The sequence below is a fragment of the Euphorbia lathyris genome, chromosome 3 (genome assembly GCF_963576675.1).
Source record: "Euphorbia lathyris chromosome 3, ddEupLath1.1, whole genome shotgun sequence".
Classification (NCBI taxonomy): domain Eukaryota; kingdom Viridiplantae; phylum Streptophyta; class Magnoliopsida; order Malpighiales; family Euphorbiaceae; genus Euphorbia; species Euphorbia lathyris.
Window position 1 is genome coordinate 37,637,926 of NC_088912.1, and position 8,790 is coordinate 37,646,715.

At 39.5% G+C, this 8,790-nt stretch overlaps 1 pseudogene; it reads left to right on the forward strand.

Moving 5' to 3' along the window:
* The first annotated feature begins 3,265 nt into the window (after positions 1–3,265).
* On the forward strand, positions 3,266–5,606 carry LOC136222618 (probable sulfate transporter 3.4; annotated as a pseudogene).
* The last annotated feature ends 3,184 nt before the right edge of the window (positions 5,607–8,790 follow it).

An 8,790-nucleotide genomic window follows, 5' to 3' on the forward strand; every position in this document is an offset into this window, starting at 1 on the left:
ATGCATCAGACACCTTGACCCTATGGCATCACATACTGGGCCATGCCTCTATCACAAAATTGCAGCATATCTCTTGTGTCAAACCCTATGTCAAGTATCACAACAATATTTGCCTTACTTGCCCCATGTCCAAATTCACCAAACTCCCATTTTCATTGAGTGACTCACATGCTACTGAAGCATTTCATCTCATTCACATTGACATCTGGGGCCCTTATAGAGTATGTACTCGTGGCAAGTACAAATATTTCTTCTCTATTATTGATGATTGCACAAGGTTCACTTGGGTTTATTTGCTGCCATCTAAATCTGATGCATTCTCCACCATACACACTTTCATTAATTATGCCCAGAATCACTACCATAAGCATGTTAAGTTCTTAAGGTCCGATAATGCACTCGAATTTGATGATATTGCTTGTCAGAATTTGTTTTCTAAGCTTGGTATTGTACATCAAACTTCATGTGTAAGACGGCCACAACAAAATGCCAGGGTGGAGAGGAAACACAGGCATATTCTTGAAATTGCTAGGGCACTCAGGTTTCAAGCAGGTTTACCTTTATCTTATTGGGGAGATTGCATTCTTACTGCTGTCCATATTATCAATAAACTGCCTAGTCCTGTGATATATAACAAGACACCTTATGAACTTCTACACAATTCCCCAGTGTCTTTCTAGGATACCCTTCCTTCCAAAAGGGATACAGGTTGTTGAACCTTGTTACAATGCAACCTTTTGTTTCCAGGGATGTCCAATTTCATGAAAAAGTTTTCCCTTTTCATTCCTCTTCCACATCCTCTTATATGAAACCTATCCCTGCTTTGGATTCTCACACACCTATCCTATCTGATCTTGATATTTTTCACTCTTCCTTTGATTCTTCTAACCCAGATACATATCAAACTGTTGTTACTTCTCCTGTGTCACAACCAAGCTCTTCCATAATTCCCGCTGATGTTGTTGCACCTCCATCACCTTCCCTTCCTCAACCCTCTATCCCCCCCTCCTAGGAGGTCAACTAGACCCCATGTTCCACCTCTGAGGCTTCAGGATTATGACCTTGGTAAACATAAACCCATCTCAAATCTTGCTATCACGGATACCTCATCCTCCTTTCATTGTTTTCTCTTTACACTTACCACCACAGACACACCTACATCATTCAAAGAGGCCATTCAATACTCTCACTGGGTTGATGCCATGAACCTCGAGCTAGACGCTCTTGAAATGAATCACACATGGACTGTTACAATTCTACCTCCTGGTAAGCATACCATTGGTTGTAGATGGCTCTTCAGAACCAAGTTTAATCCTGATGATACAGTAGAACGTCATAAAGCAAGATTGGTTGTGTTGGGATGCAGGCAGAAATTTGGAGAGGATTACACGGAGACTTTTGCCCCGGTTGCAAAAATGACAACAGTACGAACTCTCCTTGCTGTTGCCGCTATGCAAGGATGGCTTGCATATCAGATGGATGTAACAAATGCTTTCCTTCATGGAGACCTATTGGAAGATGTTTATATGACACTTCCTCAAGGATACACACATACAGGATGCAGAATCACAGTTACACCTACTGCCTCATCTGCCCAATCTCAAACTGTGTCATCTAGTCTTCCTAAGCAAGTATGCAAGTTGCAAAAATCATTATATGGCTTAAAGCAAGCCCCTCGACAATGGTTCTACAAGTTATCAACTACTCTACTTGACATGGGCTACATACAATCCAAATCTGACTACAGTCTCTTTGCTCTCCATAATTCTGACAGTATTACCATTATACTAGTGTATGTTGATGATTTATTGTTATGTGGGAATAATCATGCTGCAATCACTACACTTAAGGACATGCTATCTAAGGCCTTCCATATGAAAGATTTGGGTCATCTGAGATATTTTTTGGGTCTGGAAATTGACAGAAGTGACTCAGGATTCTTTCTCTCCCAAAGGAAATATACTACAGACATTCTAAAAGAGTTTGGCATGATTCACTCAAAACCACTTCAGTTACCAATGGATCCTCATCTTAAACTAACTCAAGATAAAGGTGATGTCCTGCCTGATCCTTCTCCATATCAACGCCTCATTGGGAAGCTTCTTTATCTCTCTATCACTAGACCAGATATCACATTTTCTGTGCAATTGCTTACACAATTTATGCATCAGCCAACAACTGTCCATATGCAAACTGCCAAAAGACTATTGCGATATCTTTCGGGCACTATTTCTCAAGGAATACTCCTTGCTTCATCTTCTGCTGCTCAACTTCAAGCATATTGTGATAGTGATTGGGCCAGTTGTCCCACAACAAGGAGATCCACTTCAGGGTTCTGTATTTTCCTTGGCCATTCTTCAATCTCCTGGAAAACAAAGAAGCAGTCGGTTGTTGCCCGCTCCTCTGCAGAGGCCGAATACAGAGCCATGGCTCTTACAACTTGTGAGATAACGTGGCTGACAGCATTACTGAAGGATCTTGGTCTCAAGTGTTTGTCCCCCTCTATTCTGCATTGTGACAATCAAGCAGCTCTTGCTATAGCAGTCAATCCTGTCCTGCATGAACGCACCAAACATGTTGAGATTGACTGCCATTATGTGCGTGATCAAGTTCAAGCAGGTGCACTCAAAACACAGCATGTTCCATCTTCCTCACAGGTTGCTGACATTTTCACTAAAATCCTTCCTGTCAAACCTCATCTACATCATCTATCCAAGCATGGAGCTTCACCTGGTTCTCACTCCAAGGCTTGAGGGGGAGTATTGAGGATTAAATATGGGCTTTGCCATATTTCAGTATTTAAATTGTTATTGTCCTGTTTTGTCATTGTTACAGTTATAATGAGCTGTGATTCATCATAATTTGTTATTTGTTCAGTTTTGCTATTTTGTCTTGTTGCTCTGCTATATATGAGAATGTACACTGGTACTGTTTTAATCAGAATGGAATAATACTCATTCTCATCTTTTCCTCTTTCTTAATCTCTTTTCCTTTGTTCTTCATCTCTTTTCTCTGTGTTCATCCTGAAATTCTGCTTATCAAGCTTCAATTTTCCAGTAACAGCTTTATTAGATTAAGTACAGTAACAACTTTTGGACAAGGATGTAAAGTTTTAATTATGTTGAACCCTTCTAGTCACTAATTTGATATCTCATTTATGCTCCAACTGCTTATAGGTGAATTTCCTAGACCTGGATTTGAAACCTCTAGAGAAGATGGAACACTATTATGAAAAGGACAAGAAGATGGTGGACTTGTATGCTCAATGGCGGAGGAAAAGCATATGAAAAGAAAAAAGTTGAGAATGGAGTTTTATGACTCTGTGAAGTGAGCTTCAAGAAGACTATTGAGCATTTTAAATTTTACAGAAAGTCCATGGGTAAGTGCAAATACAACCAACCATCTTTCTTCTAATTCCTGCGATAGTACTTGTAAAGCTTAGGATTAGACCTATTGGCATTTGGCTCATGAGTTCTACCTTTTGCGGCCCAACTACATCCAAACTTGAATTGATTTAGTGAATTATATGCTTGATTTGTTGGGAACATGAATTGTTTTGTCTTAAAATTTCATGTGAACTTGTTTAATAATTTTTTAATAATTTTGATTTCATACTGCACAAAAAAGGAATATCATTTACCTGGTTTTGATTTCCAGGTAGCTGATATGTTTTTCTTGTGTTGCAGGGAATAAGTTATACAAAACTTGCAAATTTGCAACCAATAATTGGGCTATGTAAGAACAAAAGTTGAATGGTAAATCTTTTAATGAAGAAATTGAAAGTGAAAATCAATAAATAATGGGTAAAAGTGTTGATGCAGATTCAAGCTTTGTACCTCCATTGATATACTCAATCCTTGGAAGCTCAAGACATCTTGCAGTTGGTCCAGTTTCAATAGCATCATTAGTAATGGCTTCTATGCTAAGTGAAGCAGTTTCACCTACACAAGATCAAATTATGTACCTCAAATTAGCCTTCACTTCTACCTTCTTTGCTGGTCTATTTCATGCTTCTCTTAGTTTACTTAGTTAACTATTATTTGTAAGATGTTCAATGCAAAACTGAAAAGATCACTCCTTTCTTCTTCAATTTGATGTGATTCTGTTTGTTTGATTTCAGATTGGGGTTTATTATTGATTTTCTATCAAGGGCTACTCTTGTTGGATTCATGGCTGGTGCTGCCATTATCATCTCGCTTCAACAGCTTAAAGAATTGCTTGGGATTGTTCATTTCACTAGCCAGATGCAATTTGTCCCTGTCATGTCATCTGTTTTCAGCCACAGAAACGAGGTATTGTTATGTGTTTTCAGGTAATTTTCGGGTCGGATTCTTGAATGAAATTAAATTGGACTGGTTTTTGATGTGCAGTGGTCCTGGGAAACTATTCTGATGGGAATTTGTTTTCTGCTGTTTTTGTTGACAACAAGGCATATTGTAAGCATATCTTTCATCTTCATTGTATCAAAGTTAATGTATAGATCATATACAAGGATTATGACACGGTAACTCGTTTTGACACAGAGCATGAAGAAACCACAACTATTCTGGATATCAGCAGCTGCACCATTAACATCAGTGATCATCTCAACCCTTGACTTTATGTTGCCTATTGTAAACCGGAATCATTCTATACAACTTACTGGATTTGATTCTTTATTTCCAATAAACATATTGGTCATTTACCAAAGGTCCTGAATCCGCCTTCAGCTAATATGCTTTTCTTCGACGGTTCTTATTTGCCACTCACAATCAGAACTGGCATTGTCACCGGAATCTTAACACACAAGTTAAAATTAGTTTTTCATCTTATTGTTGATTATAATTTGCTAGGAAGGAATCGCGGTGGGAAGAGCGTTTGCTTCGATTGAATAACTACCAAGTCGATGGCAACAAAGAAATGATGGCTGGTTCTTGTACTTCATGCTTTGTCACAACAGGTAATGATCCGGATTTTCGTCCGAAAACATTCTCACAACTTCATCAATCATTACAATTTGCAAACTGAACTTTTCAAAAACTTTTTCAGGGTCTTTTTCGCGGTCTGCAGTCAACTACAATGCTGGATTAAAGACAGCAGTTTCAAATATAGTCATGGCTTCAGCAATGCTTGTGACTCTGCTGTTTCTCATGCCACTTTTTTACTACACTCCTAATGTGATCTTGGCTGCCATTATTATAACAGCTGTAATAAGACTAAGCGATTATCGTTCCGCATTCCAATTGTGGAAAGTCAACAAGCTCGATTTCATGGACTGTGTGTGCTCCTTTGGAGTCATTTTCATCTCAGTACCTCTAGGCCTTGCCATAGCGGTAGGCTCATCGTTTTTCGCTGAAATTGTTACTCTTTTCGTGAAGTATGAATGATTGTATTTGTTTCTAACATGGTTGCAAACATAGGTTGGAATATCAATTTTCAAAATACTGCTCCATGTCACCAGGCCAAATACATTGGTTATGGGAAACATATCTGGAACTCATATATACGGAAGTCTCAATAGATACCGAGAAGCTCTACGAGTTCCATCTTTTCTTATCATCGCGATCGAGTCCCCTATCTGCTTTGCAAACTCCACTTACCTTCAAGAACGTCTACACTCTACGTAATTTCGCGCTGCTGAACTTTGACATGTGTAACGAAGGTTCCCTCCTATGATTGGGGGTCAGCTGGCCTTGCTCATCTAATACACAGCTTAGACACGTGCATTCGAAATGGGGTAAGAATGGTAAAAGGGCTTAGCATTATCGTCCAGGTATGTGTGTTTATCTCAGCCACCTTCTCTCTTTTATCGTGTATATATATTTTTCCCTTTTTCTTTACTACCCTTACTGATTGGTTCCTTTGTTTCCACAGATATGGGCCTTCGAGTACCGTCTTCTTTCTCCTCCTATCTTATCAGAGCAGGTGAAGGAGTTCCCGCATCTGAAGCGGTGGTACAGTAGCTGGTCTAGATTGGCGCATTCCCATACCGATGATGTGAGGGAGGACCTTTGTCGCCTAAACTGGGATAGCGTAACTATACATACCCAAGTTTGTTGTTGATTACATGTGTACACTTTTATGTTTGCCTGACGTTGTTGTCTAATTTTCTATTTATTTTGCACCAGGTCTGCATCGACCCATGGGGTGAGGAGGATGGGTGGTCCCCGGTGATGATCGGCGCCAAATCTCAAATGTATAAAAGGTTCCTGATGGAGTGTCATTACTCCTGGGTCTGGTATTTAGGAGAGAGGGTCCGGGATTGGACCAAGGGACCTATTGCACGACCTGTGCCACCGCCGCCTCCCGAAAATATGTTGTGGACCTCTGGGCTTGTGGGAGGGATCGATCTTAGTCGCTACTTGGTTGGTGTGGAAATCTCCAGTGTGGAGGGAGATTATCCTACCTTCTGTACGAGCATTCTCCCTGCTCGCCCGAGGATCACACCTCCCGTTCTAGAGCCTTCCACTAGCAGTCCTTCTATTGCTCCTCATACAGTGAGTGGTACCTGCATTAGTTTTACATGTACATGGTAAGGTCGATCACCGATCAAGGTCATGGTATGTCTGACGGTTCAGGGAGTCAATTCACTGATAAATCTGATAAATCTGGATAAATAAAATATTTATGTGCTTGTTTATCATACATGTCAATGCAGATTTATCAGTGAATTGACTCCCTAAACCGTCAGACATACCATGACCTTGATCGGTGATCGACCTTACCTTCCTCTTCTTCCCCTAGGGACAAACAAAAAAGAATGCACTCAAATCACCAACAATAAGGTAAAAGATACATGTACATGTATGACTAATGCAGGTACCACTCACTGTATGAGGAGCAATGGAAGGACTGCTAGTGGAAGGCTATGGAACGGGAGGTGTGATCCTTGGGCGAGCAGGGAGAAGGCTCGTACAGAAGGTAGGATAATCGCCCTCCACACCGGAGATTTCCACACCAACCAAGTAGCGACTAAGATCGATCCCTCCCACAAGCCCAGAGATCCACAACATATTTTCGGGAGGCGGCGGTGGCACAGGTCATGCAATAGGTCCCTTGGTCCAATCCCGGACCCTATCTCCTAAATACCAGACCCAGGAGTAATGACACTCCACCAGGAACCTTTTATACATTCGAGATTTGGCGCCGATCATCACCGGGGACCACCCATCCTCCTCACCCCAGGGTCGATGCAGACCTGGTGCAAAACAAATAGAAAATTAGACAACACCGTCAGGTAAACATAAAAGTGTACACATGTAATCAACAACAAACTTGGGTATGTATAGTTACGCTATTTTCTGCACGGCCCACCACTGATGCGAAGCAAGTGGAGCAATGCGCTCGAACAGTGATACCACTGTTGTTCACTGATAAATCTGGATAAATAAAATATTTATGTGCTTGTTTATCATACATGTCAATGCTTTATTCATCATTCCCATTTCCCCGAACAAAGGCAGCATTATTTTTTCCAATGCAACATCACGAAGCGTGTTGTCATATTTTACAACATTATATTACAAATAATAAAATGAAATTTTTGTTGACCCTAAAAAAGCAACACTTGTAATATTAAAAAAATGATGCCTTTAGTAATGGTAACATTTTGTAGTTTCTTGCAACACTTACATCAGACAAGTGCAACACTTTTTTTAAGATAATGCAACACTTTTTAAGCATAAGGCAACAAAATGTTTTTATACCTAAGCAACGACACTTTGGAATAAAGGCAACATTTATAACAAATGCAACACTTTTTACTTGACAAATGCAATGTCCTAACAGCATTTATAACCAAATAAATAGAAAATGTTCTTTTCAAACTACCTAAATGTGTGAAACAAACATATATCAAAGTGCATACTAATAGTAGAAACATCCAACCACCAAAATCTGACATGTTAATAGCGCCAGCAAGCCAAACAAACTTAGCACAAACTACTCCTATTACACTTATCAATATATTAATGCAAACTAAACAAAGCTATTAACGGTAGAAATCTAATAAAAGCCTTGGCAAATTTCAAATACAGTTTTCCTCGAAGTTAATCTCCATAGCTATCGCAAATTTGGTAATCAGATTCGAAAAAGCCTTGCAACAATCTAATACATAATTCAGACAAGGCACAAAACCCATAATTCAATGAACCAAAATTAACAAAATTGAAGTAAAAAAACACTAATAACAATAGAAAATAATTACCGAGAGAGAAAAGATCCCTAAATCCTCCAATTCCATGTGAGATCTTTGCAATTCTCTTAACAAGCTCAGAACCAGCATCAACATCTACACCAACATCTTTCCATATGCACCTAAGAACCTTCATGGTTATTTTTCTTCAATATTGAAAATACAATGCTCTTACTTAGGACAACAAATAGAAGAGGAAATCTATGAGATAAGTGGTTGAATGCAAAACTTGGTGCATGAGGTCAACTTAAAATGGGTTTAAAAGAAGGTGTGGTGGATGCCGCAAAACTATGTGATAACTCAGGTTTTGCTACGACGCTGATGGTCAGGATAGTCAATCATAGAAGCTTTCTAGAAGTAAATGGAGGAGAGGAAAACACGGTAAATATCACGATCGTAATACTTGCGATTAACTTCTTTGATGTCCCCGTTTCGATTGGCTCCTATAAGAACATCCAATTGCTTCCTAATAGCCTCCATCTTGCCTCTATTGCTCTCCCGAGCATTACTGAGGTTTTCAGTAGGCAGAATCCTTTGATCGGGTGAGAAATTAGGTTTTTTTCTTTTCTTTCAGGGGAATTTTACGAGCAAAAAGGAAACAATTCCAATTTGAACAG